We start from the raw sequence: 7,080 nt of genomic DNA, 5'->3' as shown, positions 1-7,080 counted from the left end.
TAAAATTATCCTGACTTAAAAAACGATAATAATTTAAAATAATCTAAATATTAAATTTATATACTCTGGATCACTCCATTCCTTTTTTTGTTTGTTTGTTTGATTTGGTTTGTTTCAGATTTGTCTCTAGGCCAATAAAATAATTATTTACACAGATATACTTCCATAAAAACAGTGTCTAATATTCCAAGGGTATACCTCAGACCAGCGTGCTTTTCACGATGTATGGACAGTCATTGTAGCCAGCACTTTTAAATTTATAGAATTAAAAACTGAGAGATCATAGGACCATCTAGTTTGACCCTCAGTGAATCACAGGCTCTTAAATTTCACCAGTTTTCCTGGAATGTACTGAAACTTGTGTTTGGCTAGGATGTATCTTCCCAACTACACTCAGCATGGATGTGAAGGCAAAAGGTGCAGAATCCAGTCTTTCTGGTAATTTGGGCTGATGTTTAATTGATTCCACTGCTAAAAAAAGTGTCTGATTTCTCATTTGAATTTGTTGGGCTCTTTTTATGCTTTTCTCCACCAGATTAAAGAGCCCTTTAGAACCTAGTATATCTTCCCCATGAAGGTACCTGTACACTGCAATCAAGTCACCTCTCAATCTTCTTTTTTGATAAGGTAGACAGATTGAGCTCTTTTAGAGTCCCACAGTAAGGCATTTCCTCCAGCCCTCAAATCATTTTTGCAGCTCCTTCCTGAACTCTCTCCCATTTTTCACCGTCCTTTTAAAAAAAGTGGACACTAGCACTGATGAAATATTCCAGTAGCTGTCTCACCAGTTCCTTATGCTCCTTGCTGTAGTTATTCATCCTCTGACGAGAGGCAGAGCTAGTCAGAAGGCACCATCTGGTGAGGAAGTCTGACTAGTAGGGGGCAGATTTAAATACTTAAAGAGTAGCAGAGGGGAGGGTGGAATGGGCAAAGGACATTTAAAGACTGACTTGCCAGACTATGATCATTTTTAGTTTCCCCAGGAGGTTAGTGAATTCTTCTCCCTTGGACTCCTATTGCCTGTGTTTAGAAAGGTGAATAGCAGCAGACTATAAAATATGGAAAATGAAAGTTTCATTGGGATTACGCATGGATGAGGAGAATCAGCATCTGCCTGCTGGAAAACACAGGACTAACGGGGGTAAGGCAAGCAGAGAATAAAAAAGAAGAGAAATGCCATGATAGTCAAATAAGACCAGAAAAAAACAATCCACACCAGTCAAAAGAATACAAAAGGAAAGGGGATTTCATTATCTTAATTGATGTCATAACCTATATTAAAAAAGCATTAAATTACTGAAGTGTCAGGATGCGGGTCCAGTGTTCAAGTCAATGCCCGCCCTGCAGAGCCAACACCTGGGAGAGGAGACTGATGATTTTGCCCCACTCTGGCTCTGCAAATTGTATTTCTTAGTGAAAGATCCCTTTTTAGAAGCTTATAGAGATGTTGAGTAGAGGGCAGGATGTAGAACCTGGGAACTGTTTACTTATACACCCAGCGGATCATCACTGCTGGGGGAGCTCATGAGAAAAAGGCTGCCAGACACGCATGGAGCTGGTCGCTGAGATCAGAGGCGACAGCCTGAGTTGCAGATATAAAAGGCACAAAAGTCCAGGAGAGCTCTCGAATGACTCTTTCGGAAGCTGCAAAAGCCAAAAGCAGTCTCTTCCCCCCTTCTGCAAGGACTAAAGCACTTGTCTCTGGCTCTGCATTCAGCCATGCTTATTCATTCCTTTACGATCTTTAGATTGGATTTCCACAACGCGCGGTAAACTTGAAAAGCACATGGCAGCTTCGGTTGTTACAGCAGAAGGCTACTTACTGCTGTGAAGGTATTAGCCCAGGCAGAAAATATACTGCATGAGCACTTCACTGTAATTGCTGACCCTGTATTCACCCTGGCACAAGCATTGTTTTGCCTTTTTTTTTTTTTTTAATCATCCAAGTAATCAATAAAAGTTCATTTTAAAGGACATGAGGTATTTAAAAACATGTAATTTTGAACACTTTCTCTAAATTTATGCTTCATATAATTTCTTACACTTCCAAGAAAGGAGAGTGCAAAGTCTTGTTGTTTGGTTTTTGACCATCTGACTGCTTTTTTTAGGAACATTCAAATACCTATGGCACGTATGGACTACACTTGATCCTTTCTGAAAAATCAAAGCTTTTCTATTTTGCTTAAGCCCTTTACTAAAGCTCCCATAGCCTCTGCCAATATCCATATAAACTTTATCATTCCCTACCACCGTTGCCTGAATTCCAATAAATTAGGCAACACAAAAGACATCAACAGCAAAAATTACACTTAAGCTGAGGAGACAGTCAGTGTTTCTGGGAATTCAAAAGTCTGCTCTGACCAACCTATTGGTATCACCAAGGGAATACAAACAATGGAAGACCAACATGGAAGTATCCTAAAGGCTTCTTGATAACTGAAACACAGCGGAGATCTGGTGCGGGACGCAGCAGAAGGAACCTTTCCAGCCGCCCTTCCCTTGTTTTGCAAACAGCCATTGCAGGACAGTTTCTTCTTTCCTTAAACACCTTGAGCCCAACACTAGCCAATACTTGTCATTTAGCAAGTCCAGTTCGCTCCAGATTTTATCTCCCACGCAAGATGGTAAAAAAAAAGCCCTATATTCTGATGGTTCCAAGTCACTTTTACACCGTGTAACTGTGCCAGGATGCGCAATTGGAGAGTAGAACACGGAATGGCTATAAATATTAAGAAGGTCTTTACTTTAAGGTGTTACTTTTCCAAAATAAAATAGTGACACCAACAGGGAATCTTCTCAGGCAATAACAGGGAAAATACATTTAACTGTTACATTATTATAAGCAAATTAAAGGTAAAAGTAAATTCTTTTCAAGCATTCATGAACATGATAAAATTAATTCTCCTAAAGAACTGATTTTTCTTACACTTAATTCTTTCTGAAGGTAAATTGATAGGAAAGTCTAGAAAAATTCACATAGCTGGTTTTTTGTTACCCTAGCATGAAGAAGTAAAAGAGATGTTTTTTTTTTCCCAATTTATATATTCTAAATTGTGTTGTATCTAGATGCAGCATTCTTATAGAGAAATAATGCCTTGCACTTATTTTACTATTTGATGGTTTGATTTTTCATTTCCCAGAAATATAATCATCCACCTTTTTCCTGGGCAAATTATTCCACCATATAATAGAATTATTAACTCCTCAAAAATCTTCTGTTCAAACATCAGACTTGCCTCACTAAGGATAAGCGTCTTTAATATATTTGAAATAGTAACATTTTCTATTTAATTTCCAGCTACCATACAAGTTCAGTAGATGAATTTCCCATTAGTGTTTTTGATAGATGTATACCGTGCATTCATGTAGATCCTCATACTCTCTGCTATGAATGTTTATTTCAAAATGTGTTTGTTAGCAGCAAGAATGTGACATTGCACACACAGAATGGGAACAGGAGAGCAGAAAAATCCAGGTACTATACCTATTATTACCCCATCTGCTTTTTGACCTTAGCTAAATTACACTGAACTTGTGCTACCTCAATTTCCCTTCTTTAAAATTGAGATCGAGATACTTCACTCCCTGTGTAATGAAGCTAAGTATTTCTTTATATAAAAATGGGAGATCCTTTAGCAAAATTGATTCAATGCAAATAAACTAATGCAATGCTATGGTTGCGAATCGGAACAGAGAGCTATCCAAAAAATGCAAAGGCAAACTCCCACAGCAATTATAAAGTAGGTCATATTGAACGTATGTGTTAATGCATTGAAGGAACATATACTTGCTCAGTAGAAATTGCAGTGGCTTTAAACACTCAGACAAATGTGAGTTCAAATTCAATGCACTATTACTGCCTGAAAGTTGCATTTTCATTTAATAAGACTTTATAACAGATAATGCATTGTTTGCATTTTATCCAATCACTTCTGATACTCTACTCTATTGATCAATATGGTTTCTTTCCTTTTATCTTGACATTGTAGCAGCATATACGTAGAACTGCAATGACACTGCTTCATTTGACATTGTAATATTCCCTGTACAGCTGCATTTACATCATTTTCAGCCCTTTAGAATGACAATAACTCCCATGAAATCAAATGATGAGCTATTATTATCACAGAAACATCATGAAAAATAACTACTTTGAGAGCTGGATAGCAATATATTAGCTATCCAAGCACTTCAAAACACAGATTTATTTTTTTAATATAGTAGACCCTAACTAAGGTTCTCTTCTCATTCATTCTCCTATTTGCACTGCTAAAAACGTGTCTTGGAAAAGATCCATTCTTCAGTAACTGTCAAATGAACATAAGGACAATCATATCACCGGTCCATCTATTACATGGTCAACAGCAGATATTTAGACAGAATGATGAGAAACAGGGCATGAATACTTCCCATGGAAAATACTCAGGAATCCTTATTTAGGAACATCTTGAGATAAAACTTGTACCAGCACTACTACATTTAATAGCTTTCTCACTTAATTCTCTAATACCTCTTGAACCAATCTTCATAATATTTTTTGTAATGAGCTCTGCCCTAAGAAGAAATAAGTTTCCTGTTGTATATTAAAATAAAAAATCTCTTTTTCTGGAATAGACATCTGTGACTAAGGGGTGACAGTTATCTAAATAGAGATGTTTATTCTAATAAACTGGACTTATCTCTCAACTCTAGAAAAGATGTATACCTATATGGAAAAGTTTAGCCAAACTATTATATATTAACTTAGTTTCTCCTATGAGTGATCCTGTATATTATCCTAGGAAAGGCATTTGGAATGCACATAGTGGCTGAGTTATTTAAAACGGAATTATCTTGAAAAAGGGGAGATTTAAATTAAAAACTGTCTCAAAGACACAACATTAGCACAGTAGCTTTTTTATGATGTGCCTCTGTGGATTCAGTACATTTTTCTCCTGAAAGGTAACTCCAAATGAAGCATGTGGCTTAGAACTGATATCAAACCCAATGATGTTATGTGCAATCCACATCTGATGAATTTAAACTCACAATTCTCATAAAAGTCTGTTTATTCACCACAAAGGCCAAAATCCCTCCTTTTTATTTGTGAGGGTTTTTTTTTTTTCAATGGAGTTGCCATTATCTTTTATCTTGTACAATAAAAAAGCAGAATAAAAAACCTACAGCAGCTACTTCTGATGTGGGGATTATGTTTTTTATGTACAAATAATTTCCTAAGGCAAATCTCTGATGTGCAGGTGAGTAATTGTTGCCTCTAACTTTCTGGCCACGTAGATATGATTTGGAGATTAGAGACTGGTTAATGGTTGAGATCCCCCGTCTCTGCTTGCACAACTGAGGCAACCAGCAACAAAGCTGAGGAGTCCTGGATTTTGTTTCATCCATGCAGCAGTACTTCTACCTAAGCAAAGCAAATCCACTGCCTATAACAAAAGTAATACCCCAAAGGGGGTTCTAGTAGGGGCTTAATCATGAGTTATCCGGCAGCAGGACAACATCCACAGCGCCTAAATATTTAGGTTATCCTCTCTGAGGTAACTAGTAGTCAAAAACCTCCCACACAGTGTCTCACCTCTACAGTGTGGGATCTATTCCAGTGCTGCAGTCACTAACGCTTTGGAAAACTAACAGTTCACTGGGGGCTGGGGTGTAGTTACTTTTGAGTCAAAGCGCATCCCGGGTATTGCGTGAGGATGTGAAACTCTGGCTACATCCAGGTTCCCAACAACCGGAACAAACTCCTGCACGGCTCAGTCTACCTACCGTCTTTATAACTGCACACACAAAGCTCCCGTATCTCCTGCAGCCCTTTCCCCAGGGACCAGCCCATAAGACACCTAGCAGCTATTTCATAATCCTGCTTATAACTTCATCTTTTCACTCAAAAATCAAGACACTGGCAAGGAAGAAATCCACTCACATAACTTGGTTTCAGAGAGATGATCCTCTTCTGCTGGTTTACCAACCAGGTTCTTATTACCCTGTCTCCAGTAGAAATTTTCCCAACATGAACACACAGCTGTGTTTTGTTATCTTCACTGAAGATATTTTGAAGGCAGATTACAGAGCATTTTGGAGAAATAAAATGTTCCTTCACAGTTTTGCATTGGAAAACTGGTGGTTAAGAGTTGAAAAAAAAAAAAAAAAAAAAAAAAAGCACTCAGTTTTGCAGCTTAAAACATTCAGGTTAGAGGAATAATGTGAAAAAAATAGGTATAAACTTTCAGTAACAAGAAAATACTGCTACAAAGTGGTCATTTCTATTGCCTAGAGGTGGTCTTGGACATCTTTCCTAAGAAATGATGCGTGCCTGTCCTTGTCATAATGTGAAGTTATAAAACTGCCATTCAACTGGAATTTTATGGAATAATACTTACGTATTCTGGATGAAAAATCTAATATAGACACATGCTAGCTATATCTTTACGATTTTAGGGGTTTCTGGTTCTTTTTTGGTTTTGTTGTTTGGGTTGGGTGTTTTTTAAACCTTTGAATCCCTCATAGTATTCACAACAAATTCAGCTCGGTTTTAATGCTTCTGCAGTGACTACTGCAAAGCTTCTTAACTTTTACACTATAATGCAGTCAATGTATTTATAGTTCTTGAAAATGTCACATGGCAATGTTATGCCAGGGACAGCACATCTCAGAGACTCCTTAAGACGTCTGCATTGTTGTATTCTATTTGTAGAGGCATTTTTGTCAGCGGCAATGAAGAAACAGAGCTGCCGCTGCAGCTCTTTCAATAACATTCAAGCTTATAGTTGACCCGAGGGGCTCACATTATGACATCCATATTTAATTTAACAATAAATCATATTTTCATGGACTACAGCATTGCATTATAAGCTCACTGTTTTATGTGCATGGGAATGCAGCAAAAGCAGGCTGGTGCCTATCTACAACACAGACTAAATGGTTAGTTCATGAGAGCAAGGTCAAAGTGTACAGTGACGGCAATATATAAAGCGTTTTATAACAACTCTTAGAAGTCTGAGGGAAAAAAAAGGACAAAAAAGCTGTCCAGAAGGGACTGCATTTAACTTAAGGTGCATTTTTTAAAAATTCCCTTAACTGCAC

Source organism: Numenius arquata, chromosome 5, assembly GCF_964106895.1.
Source record: "Numenius arquata chromosome 5, bNumArq3.hap1.1, whole genome shotgun sequence".
Lineage (NCBI taxonomy): Eukaryota > Metazoa > Chordata > Aves > Charadriiformes > Scolopacidae > Numenius > Numenius arquata.
The sequence above is the reverse complement of the archived record's forward strand: the minus strand, read 5'-3'. Positions refer to the sequence as shown.